Here is an 8769-nt window from a genome sequence, read left to right as displayed (position 1 = left end):
GCTTCCTGGCCTGGGCAATTGGCCAGATGGTGGTATCTTTCATAGAAGCAGAAGCACAGGGAGGAAACCGGGCATGGGGTGAGGGCACATGTATTGGTTTGCTAGGGCTGCCGTGACAAAGCGCCAGGGCTGGACAGCTTAACCGGCAGAGACTAGTGTCCTATACAGTTCTAGAGGCCAGAAGTTCAAGATCAAGCCATGGGCAAGGCTGGCTCCTCCTGAGGTCTTGCTCTTTCGTTTGCAGAGGCTGTCTTCTCCCTGTATCCCCCATGGTCATCCCTCTGTGCATGTCTGTGTTCTCATCTCCTCTTGTAGAGACACCAGTTGTACTGTCCCTGTGACCTTCCTTGTACCACATTAAAGACCCTGGCTCCAACTATGGTTGCATTCTGAGGACTTGAACATGAATTTTGAGGAGGACGGGATCTAGCCCATAACATGTGCATGAAGTTTTGCACAGGCTGAGTTTCCCGAACCCCCAAAATGTCTGAGAAATGGCACCAGATGCGTGTGTCTGAGTTCAGAGATGGGGCTTGGCTGGGCTGTGAATTTGGGCATGGGTGGCAAAGAGTTGGGAGCCCAGGAGAGGAACAGTGAGCCAAGATCGAGAGTGGAGGGAGTACGCATGACGGAGCATTTCAACATGGAAAGGGTGGGTGGGAGCTGTGGCCGGTGGGGTAGGGGAATGCCCAGGGGAGGGTGGAGCCGCAGAAGGACTGGAAGGAGGGGCCGAATGCCTCAGTGGGGCCGGGGCCTCTCCCTGGCGCTCATCTCGCTCACGCCTCCTGCACGATGGCTGGCAGCATAGGCAGGGGCTTGATTTTGTCTAAGCCCCCAGCACTCACTCCAGGGGCCTCATCCAGAAATATGAAAATATTTCCAGTTTCCCTTAAGCAGATATGAATTTCTATCTTTGTGAAATCATCCTCGTTTGGGGGAGTTAAAGATAGGTAAATGTGTCCTTTGCCTAAAAGAGGCTCATACCCTCCCAGCAAGTGATTCTGGGCTAAAATCAAACACCCAGACAGGCCGTTCTACTTGGAAGGTTAAAAAAACCCAACCCAGCCTGTGCTCACTGTGGCTTTGTTTGGCCTTTAAACATTGATTGGTCGAAGTGAATGATGCTTTCCAGATGCTTCCATCTCCTCCGGCCTGCAGTCCAGCTGGCCAGCTGGGCCCCCGCCATGGGCCTCTCCTTAGTCCAGCCTCCAGCACAGCCAGACGGCCTTCTTTGGGCCCAGCCTCCACCCCATCTCACTGTAGCGGTGTAGCTGTGGCTTCTTGCTGCAGAGGGCCAGGTAGTGGTCCCCACGGGCACTCCCCTGGCTCTGATAATTTAAATGTGTGTGCCTCCGGGGCTTGTGACCACCTCAGAATCAAAGCCAGGCATCCGAGGACCCCAGGGTTAGCTGTCCTGCCTTTTATTTGAAAAAATGCATCACAGTCCTCAGAGCCACCCCCACACGTATCTGACCTGAGCTGCCAGCCAGTCATTGTCCTGCGGACCAGATAGCCCTCTCCTGGCGATGTGAGCCCTGCTAGCTCTGCCTCTGAGTGGCCTCCTTGGCGTTTATCACACACACACCTAAACTGGAGGATAGAGAACTTCCTTCTCTCAGAATAAATACCTTTCTTGTGTTCTGGTACTCCGACAAATTAGTGACACTGATAACAGAATTTCTTGACTTTTTATTTTGACATAATTACAGATTCACAGGAAGTTCACAAAAATAGCACAGACTTTTATTTCTGGGAAGGTCGAGTAGATATACTTTCTCTATTTTTCCACTAAATACAACGGAAACTTGAATATGAGATAAAAAGCAAATCTGAGAATAATCAAAAGGTGGCGAGAACACAGCCAGTCAACTAGGGATCTGGGGACCAAAGGGACAGCACAGTGGTCAATTTCCTGGATTCTCCTTGCGCTCATACGTCTTAGACTTGGAGCTGAAGAAATGCTGACAGGCATGGACAAAAGTAAGTCCCAACCGGAGTATTCTCTCTTCTGCCCAAGGCTGCCGAGGGGGCGAGTTAGCAAGGCAACCACCACTCTATGTTAGAGAAACACTCCGGATACACTTGGTGTTGGGCAGCAGTGAGACACAATACTATGAGAATGAGCCACACTGCAGAGGTTCCAGTTCGCATCTGGAGAGCTCCCTGTGCAGGGAGGATCACGTCTGCGCCTGATGGGGCTGGCCAAGCTGGGGTCGATGGTAGCATCCAGATCTTGTTGGAGGTGCTCTCTCCCTCTCTCTCTCTCTGTTTCATTCATTGAAGGGAAAAGACAAAATTTTGAAAAGAAAAGGAGAAGAGCAAAAGATAAACACCACAGGAGAAAACAATGTGGCCCCATTCACACCCACATCTGCTGCAACCAAGTGCTCCAGGGTCCCCGCTGGGGCTGGGCCAATATGGAGACTGCTGAGTGGAGAGCCTGGAGCTTCCTCCCGCCAGCTCAAAATGATGCCCTTTTCCTGGGGTGTCAGTGGAGACAGGTGAGGAGTCTGCCTTCTACCCCCCACCCCCGGCAGTAACAGGGCCTCACTCCCTCCTCCCATTGGGGTAGTGCCTGAGCAGCCTTAGCAGGCAGTCGAGACTTCATGGGGTCCGAGCCCAGCAAGGACACCCCTCCCCTCCACCTGCTCCAGACTGAGATAAGTAACAGGCATTTCTATGCCTCCCAAGTAGGAAGGTGTCACTGGAAGCTTAGTGGTGAGTTGGAACTCCCCCACCTAGCACTAATGAGATGCACCCTCCTCCTCAAGTGTCCAGTGAAGGCTGAATAGGAAACGTGGACCTCCACCTGGCAGTAATGAGGCAGTACCCCGCTGCCCCTGCTCTCCCTGCCAGAGCAGTGTCAGAGGAGGCTGGCTGAAACAGGAGGCTTAAGATCCAGAGTCTCATATGTAACATGAGAGCAGCCAGGATTCAATAGAAAGTCACTCTTCAGACCAAGAACCAGAAAGATCTCAAACTGATTTAAAAAGACAGTGAACATATATCAAACCCAAGATGACAATGATATCAATGCAGCCATAATAAAAATGCTTCAGCAAGCAGTTATGAATCATCTCGAAACTAATGAAAATATAAGAAGCAACATCAAAGAAGTAGAAGACATAAAAGAAACAAAATGTGAATAGGGAGCTAGAACAATAGAAATTACCCAATAAGAACAACAGAGAGAATACCCTGGGGGAGAAAATGAGCTGTCTCATTTCTTTTCAAGACTATAACAAAACATTTAATGTTTGTGACATCAGTTCTAGAAGGAGAGGAGAAATAGTATGAAATAATAACTAAAAAACTCACCAAATTTAACCAGAGACACAAACCTATAGATTCAAGAACCTTAGCAAGCTCCAACTAGGATAAACCTGAAGAAATTCACACCAAAATGCATCATAGTCAAGCTTCCAAAAACTAAAGGCAAAGAAAAAAATCTTGAAAGTAGCAAGAAATAAATAACACCTTACCTATAGGAGAAATAATATGAATTACAGCAGATTATCATCAAAACCACAGAGATTGGGAAAAAAGAATATTAGGAATCTTATACTCAGAAAAAATTTTATTATTTATTTTATTATTAATTTTTTTCTTTAATTTGAAGAGAGAGAGACAGAGAAAAAGAGGAAAAGCGAGAACACAAGCCGCCAGTTCTGAGACTTGAACCGCGAGCTTCAAGAGAAGAAAACATTTTTTTAAGAGAGATTTTTTGCTATAGGGCCTGTGAGTTTGCCAGAGGTATGGAGAGACAGAAAGTGAGAAATCCTCCCCCTACTCAGGGGATGGCCATGCGGCAATTCCTTCTCTTTCATTCTTCTCTCAGGATTTTGGGCACACATGCACATGTGCCCGGCATGAGTTTCAAGCTGCTGGGTCTGGCACTTGAACTGTGATAATCTATATGGAAATCCAGTGACATAAACATTACGCCATCTGCTGGTCCTGAATAAATTTAAAAAATAATAAAATAAAAGGAAAGTAGGTGGTATAGTGGTTGAGGTGCTAGACTCCCGTATGGTTGACCACAGTTCGAGTCCCAGACCTTGCAGCTTGCTTTCACTTTCCCTTTCTCTCTCTCTCTCTGTCTCTCTTTGGTGAGTGTGCAAAAAAAGTCTCTCTTTGGTGAGTGTGCAAAAAAGATAATGGTAAATAAAATGAAATAAATAATTATTTAAAAAGTAATGAAGGGAAAACCAATACATTATCGAATGAAAATAATGAAGAGAATTTGTTTCCAGCAGACCTAGTCTAAAACAATGGCTAAAAAATGCTTTCTAGGGACCAGCAGTTGGCGTAATGGCTATGTCACTGGACTCCCATGTAGTTGACCGTGGTTCGAGTGCTGGCCCCGTGGCTTAAACTCACGCCGGGCACATGTGCGTATGTGCCCAAGATCCTGAGAGAACAGAGGAAAAGGGGGTGTGGCATGGTCATCCCCCTGAGGGGTGATTTCTTGCTTTCTGTCTCTCTGTCTCTTTCTGTCTTTCTGGCAAGCGCATGCGCCCTATAGCAAAAACTTCTCCAGAAAAAAAAAATGTTTTTCTAAACAGAAAAGAAAAAATAAAAGTAAGGGATCTCAGAACATCAGGAAGATAAGCAAAAATGTGGGAAAATACAGTAGATTTTTCTTCCCTTGTTGAATTTTTGAAATAACATTTGACCATTGAAACAAAAATTAGAACATTATCTGATGTGATTTTAAATATGTGTGGAGGTGAATCGGCCTAGAATGTATGATCCCTGGTGTACTGGATTGCAGTGCTGGAAGCTGCATGCTGACCATGGATTCAGATCCCAGGGTAGGCCTGGAAAAATGTCAGATGAGCACATGGGTGCCCAGGATACTAAGGAGCTGGAGGCCTGGGGAAAGGGGATCATGTTGTGATGACACTCTTTGACGGTATTTCTCTTTCTTTCTCTCTCCTTTGCATGTACACACTATCATGAATAACATATATACATATATAAGAAATATTTAAGACAACTATATTATAAATGATAAAAGATAAAGGAACCTAAAGGGAGATAAAATGTCTATAGTTCACTCTAATTGGTGAATTATAATACCACAGACTGTGATGTTATGTATACATTATGTAATACTTAGAGCAACTACTAAAAAGGCTATTCAAAGTGATATATTCAAATGCATCATAGATAGGGGATCAGCAGATGGCCTAATAGTTATATCACTGGACTCCCTCAGAGTTGCTTGTGGTTCAAATCCTGGACCCAGTGGCTTAAAACACACTAGGCACATGTGCATGCATGCCCAAGATCTCAGGAGGAGATGGGATTGTGGCATGGCCATCCTCCTTGGGGGGTGATTTCTCACTATCTGTCTGTCTCTGGTGAGTGCATGTGCCCTATAGCAAATGCATCATAGATAAATGAAAATATAATTCTAAAAAAGTTCAAGTGACTCACAGGGAGTTAGGAAAAAGAAAACAAGGAAACAGAAAAAAAACAGAGAGAATAAATGTATAATAAAAAACAAAATGGCAAACTTAAGTCCTAACATATCATTAGTTGCATTAAATATAAATGGTCTAAATATACCAACTAAAAGACATAGATTTGCAGAGTGGATTAAAAAAACATGACCCAACTATATATAGTCTACAAGAATCTATAATAAATTAACTTGATATAGACAGGTTAAAGGCAAAAAGACAGAAAAAGATACATTATAAAAATATTAATGGAAGAAAAGCAGATAGCTATATTTATTTGAGATAAAGTGGATCTCAGAGCAAGGAAAATTATCAAAAATTGGAACATTATATAATGACAAAAGGGCCAATTCACCAAGAAAATATAATAATCCTAAATGTATATTAATCAAAGAAAGGTGCTACAAAATATGTGAAATAAAAACTGAAAGAAGAAATAGATACATCTATAATTATATTTGGAGATGTCAATATCCTTCTCTCAATGATTTATAGGACAACTAGACAAAAATACCAATAGACTGTAAAAGAACTCAGCAACATCATGAACGAACAGGATCTAAACAACATTTATAGAACACCCCACCCACAGTAGCAGAACACACCTTCTTTTCAAGTGCCAGGGAACGTATACCAAGACAGACCATATTCTGGACCATAAAACAAACATCAACAAATTTTAAAGAATTTAAATCATACAAAGCATGTTCTCTAATTACAATAGAATCTAACATAAAATTAATAGCAAAAAGTAAACAAAAATCTCCAAACAGAAACTAAACCACACAATTTTGAATAATTCATGAGTCAAAGAAGACATCTCAAGGGGAGTAAGAATAAGTATGCTAAATTATATAAAAGTTAAAATACAACATATAAAAATCTGTGATACATAGATAGAGCCAGGGCTGTAAGAGAAATGTATAGCAATAAGTGTACATGTTAGAAAAGAGGAAAAATCTCAAATTGATGAGCAAAGTTTCTATCTCAAGATCTAGAAAACAAAAAATGAAAGAAACCCAAAGTGAACAGAAGGAGGGAAGTAATAAAGAACAAATATTAATAAAATTGAAAATGCATAAAACTTAGGAAACAAACAGCTCATTCTTTGAAAGGATTAAATTGACAAACCTTGATAGAGAGCAACATTGACAAAGGAAATAAGAGAATATACAAATTATCTGGAATGGAATATACAAATACCTGGGATGGAACAAGGAATATAACTATAGGCCCTGTGGAACTCTAGAGAATAATTAAAGAATACTATGAGCAACTCTGTAGATAAGATTGAATATGAAATGGACCAATCTCTCCAAAAGCTCACATGATACAACTCACTCAACATGAAATAAATCATCTGAACAACTCTACCACTATTAATGAAAATAAATTCATAATTTTAGAACTTTCCAAAAAGAAGCCTATAAGCCCACAGGGTTTTACTGAAAAATTCTACCCAATGTGTAAAGAAGAAGAATTCGACACAATCTTTTCTAGCAAAAAAGAAGAAATACTTTCTAACATATTTTATGAACATACTGTTATCTTGATACCAAACCAGAGAAAAATAATACAACAAGCAAATAAAGAATAACTATAAAACCCAAAATAATAATAAATTTTTTTAAAAAACTACAAATCAATATCCCTCATAAGGATAGATGGAAAAAAATCCTTAACAAAGTACTAGTAAGTAGTGTTTAGCAGTCTATAAGAGGAATTATACATCATGGCCACATGGAGTTCATTCCAGGGATAAGAGGCTGATTTGATATTTGAAAATCAGTCTACCACATTAATGGGCTAAAAAAGAAAAGTCATAGGATCCTATCAATTGATACAGAAAAGCATTGGACAAAATTCAACCCCAGACACGATAAGAATTTCTCATGAAATACACTGAAAACTATACAATGCTAGTACAAGAAATGAAAAGAGATCTGCATAAATGGAGAGTTCTGCCTTGTTCATAGATGGGAAGGCACGGTATAGTCATGAGGCCGATTCTCTCCAAATTGATACACATATCTAACACCGTTCCTATAAATACCCCAGCAAGAGACAGTCAATATGTACATATAGGAAGGATCATCCTAAAATTTATATGTAAAGTCAAAGGAATTGGAATGGCTAAAACACTTTTCAAAGGAAAAGTGAAGTGGGAGGACACAATCTACCCAGTTTGAAGCCTATCTTATAGCTACAGTAATCAGCTGCTTGAACCACAATACCACCAGTTGACCCTGCATTGTCCTTTTTATGTATTCTCGGGTTTGATTGGATAGTATGTCATTCAGGATGTCTGTGTCTATATTCATAAGAGATCCTGAACTGCAGTTTCCTTTTCTTATAAGCCTTTATCTGGTTCTGGTAAGATGGTAATGCTGGCCTTACATAATGGGTTAGGAGGTATCCTTTCCTTTTCTGTTGTCTGAGTGTGTGAAAATGGTGGAGTCTTTTTCCTTAAATATTTGATACAATTCACTTACTAATCTTTGAATCTTCCTTCTAGCTCTGAATTCCTCCCCCATGCAATAGATACTTTGTATACATGGAGTGAATAAATTGATGATTCTGGACCAAGCACTGCCTGTTCAAATGGCTTCAAACAGGCTGGTACCATTAGCAGGTGACAGCTGAGTCTGATAAGGAGGAGCTGTGCGGGGTGGTGACTAGAGAGCCAAGTGTTCAAGTTCAAACGTCGTGAAAAAGTATTTGGGGATCCTTCCAGCGGATCTTTGGTTTTCAACCCCCTATGAATGATCCTAATTCCATATTTGGTTAGGACAGGGAGAGGATAACAGAGGATGCTCACAGACCTACCATTTTGAGAAACTAGAACTCTCTATGTGTTCTCCTTGTCACTCTCCTCTCTCACTCTTACTCTTTATTGGAAGCGCACACTCCCAGTAGTACATTAATTAACATACTTTAAAAGTGGGAGAACCAGCAGTTAGCATAATGGCTATGTTGCTGGACTCCCACGTAGTCGACCGCGGTTCACGTCCCAGATCCAGTGGCTTAAAACTCACGCCAGGCGGGTGTGCGTGCGTGCCCAAGATCCCGAGAGGAGAATGGAGGAGAAGGGATTGCAGCGTGACCATCCCCCCTGGGGGGTAATTTCTTGCTTTCTTTTTTTTTTCTTAAGAGGTTTTCGCTATAGGGTGCGTGCGCTCGCCAGACAGACAGAGAGAGACATAGAGGCAGAAAGCGAGAAATCCCCCCCCCAGGGGGGATGGTCACGCCACAATCCCTTCTCCTCCATTCTCCTCTTGGGATCTTGGGCACGCACGCACAT

The sequence above is a fragment of the Tupaia chinensis genome, unplaced genomic scaffold (genome assembly GCF_000334495.1).
Source record: "Tupaia chinensis unplaced genomic scaffold, TupChi_1.0 Scaffold143651_1, whole genome shotgun sequence".
NCBI classification, from domain to species: domain Eukaryota; kingdom Metazoa; phylum Chordata; class Mammalia; order Scandentia; family Tupaiidae; genus Tupaia; species Tupaia belangeri.
Note: the sequence above shows the minus strand (reverse complement) of the source record.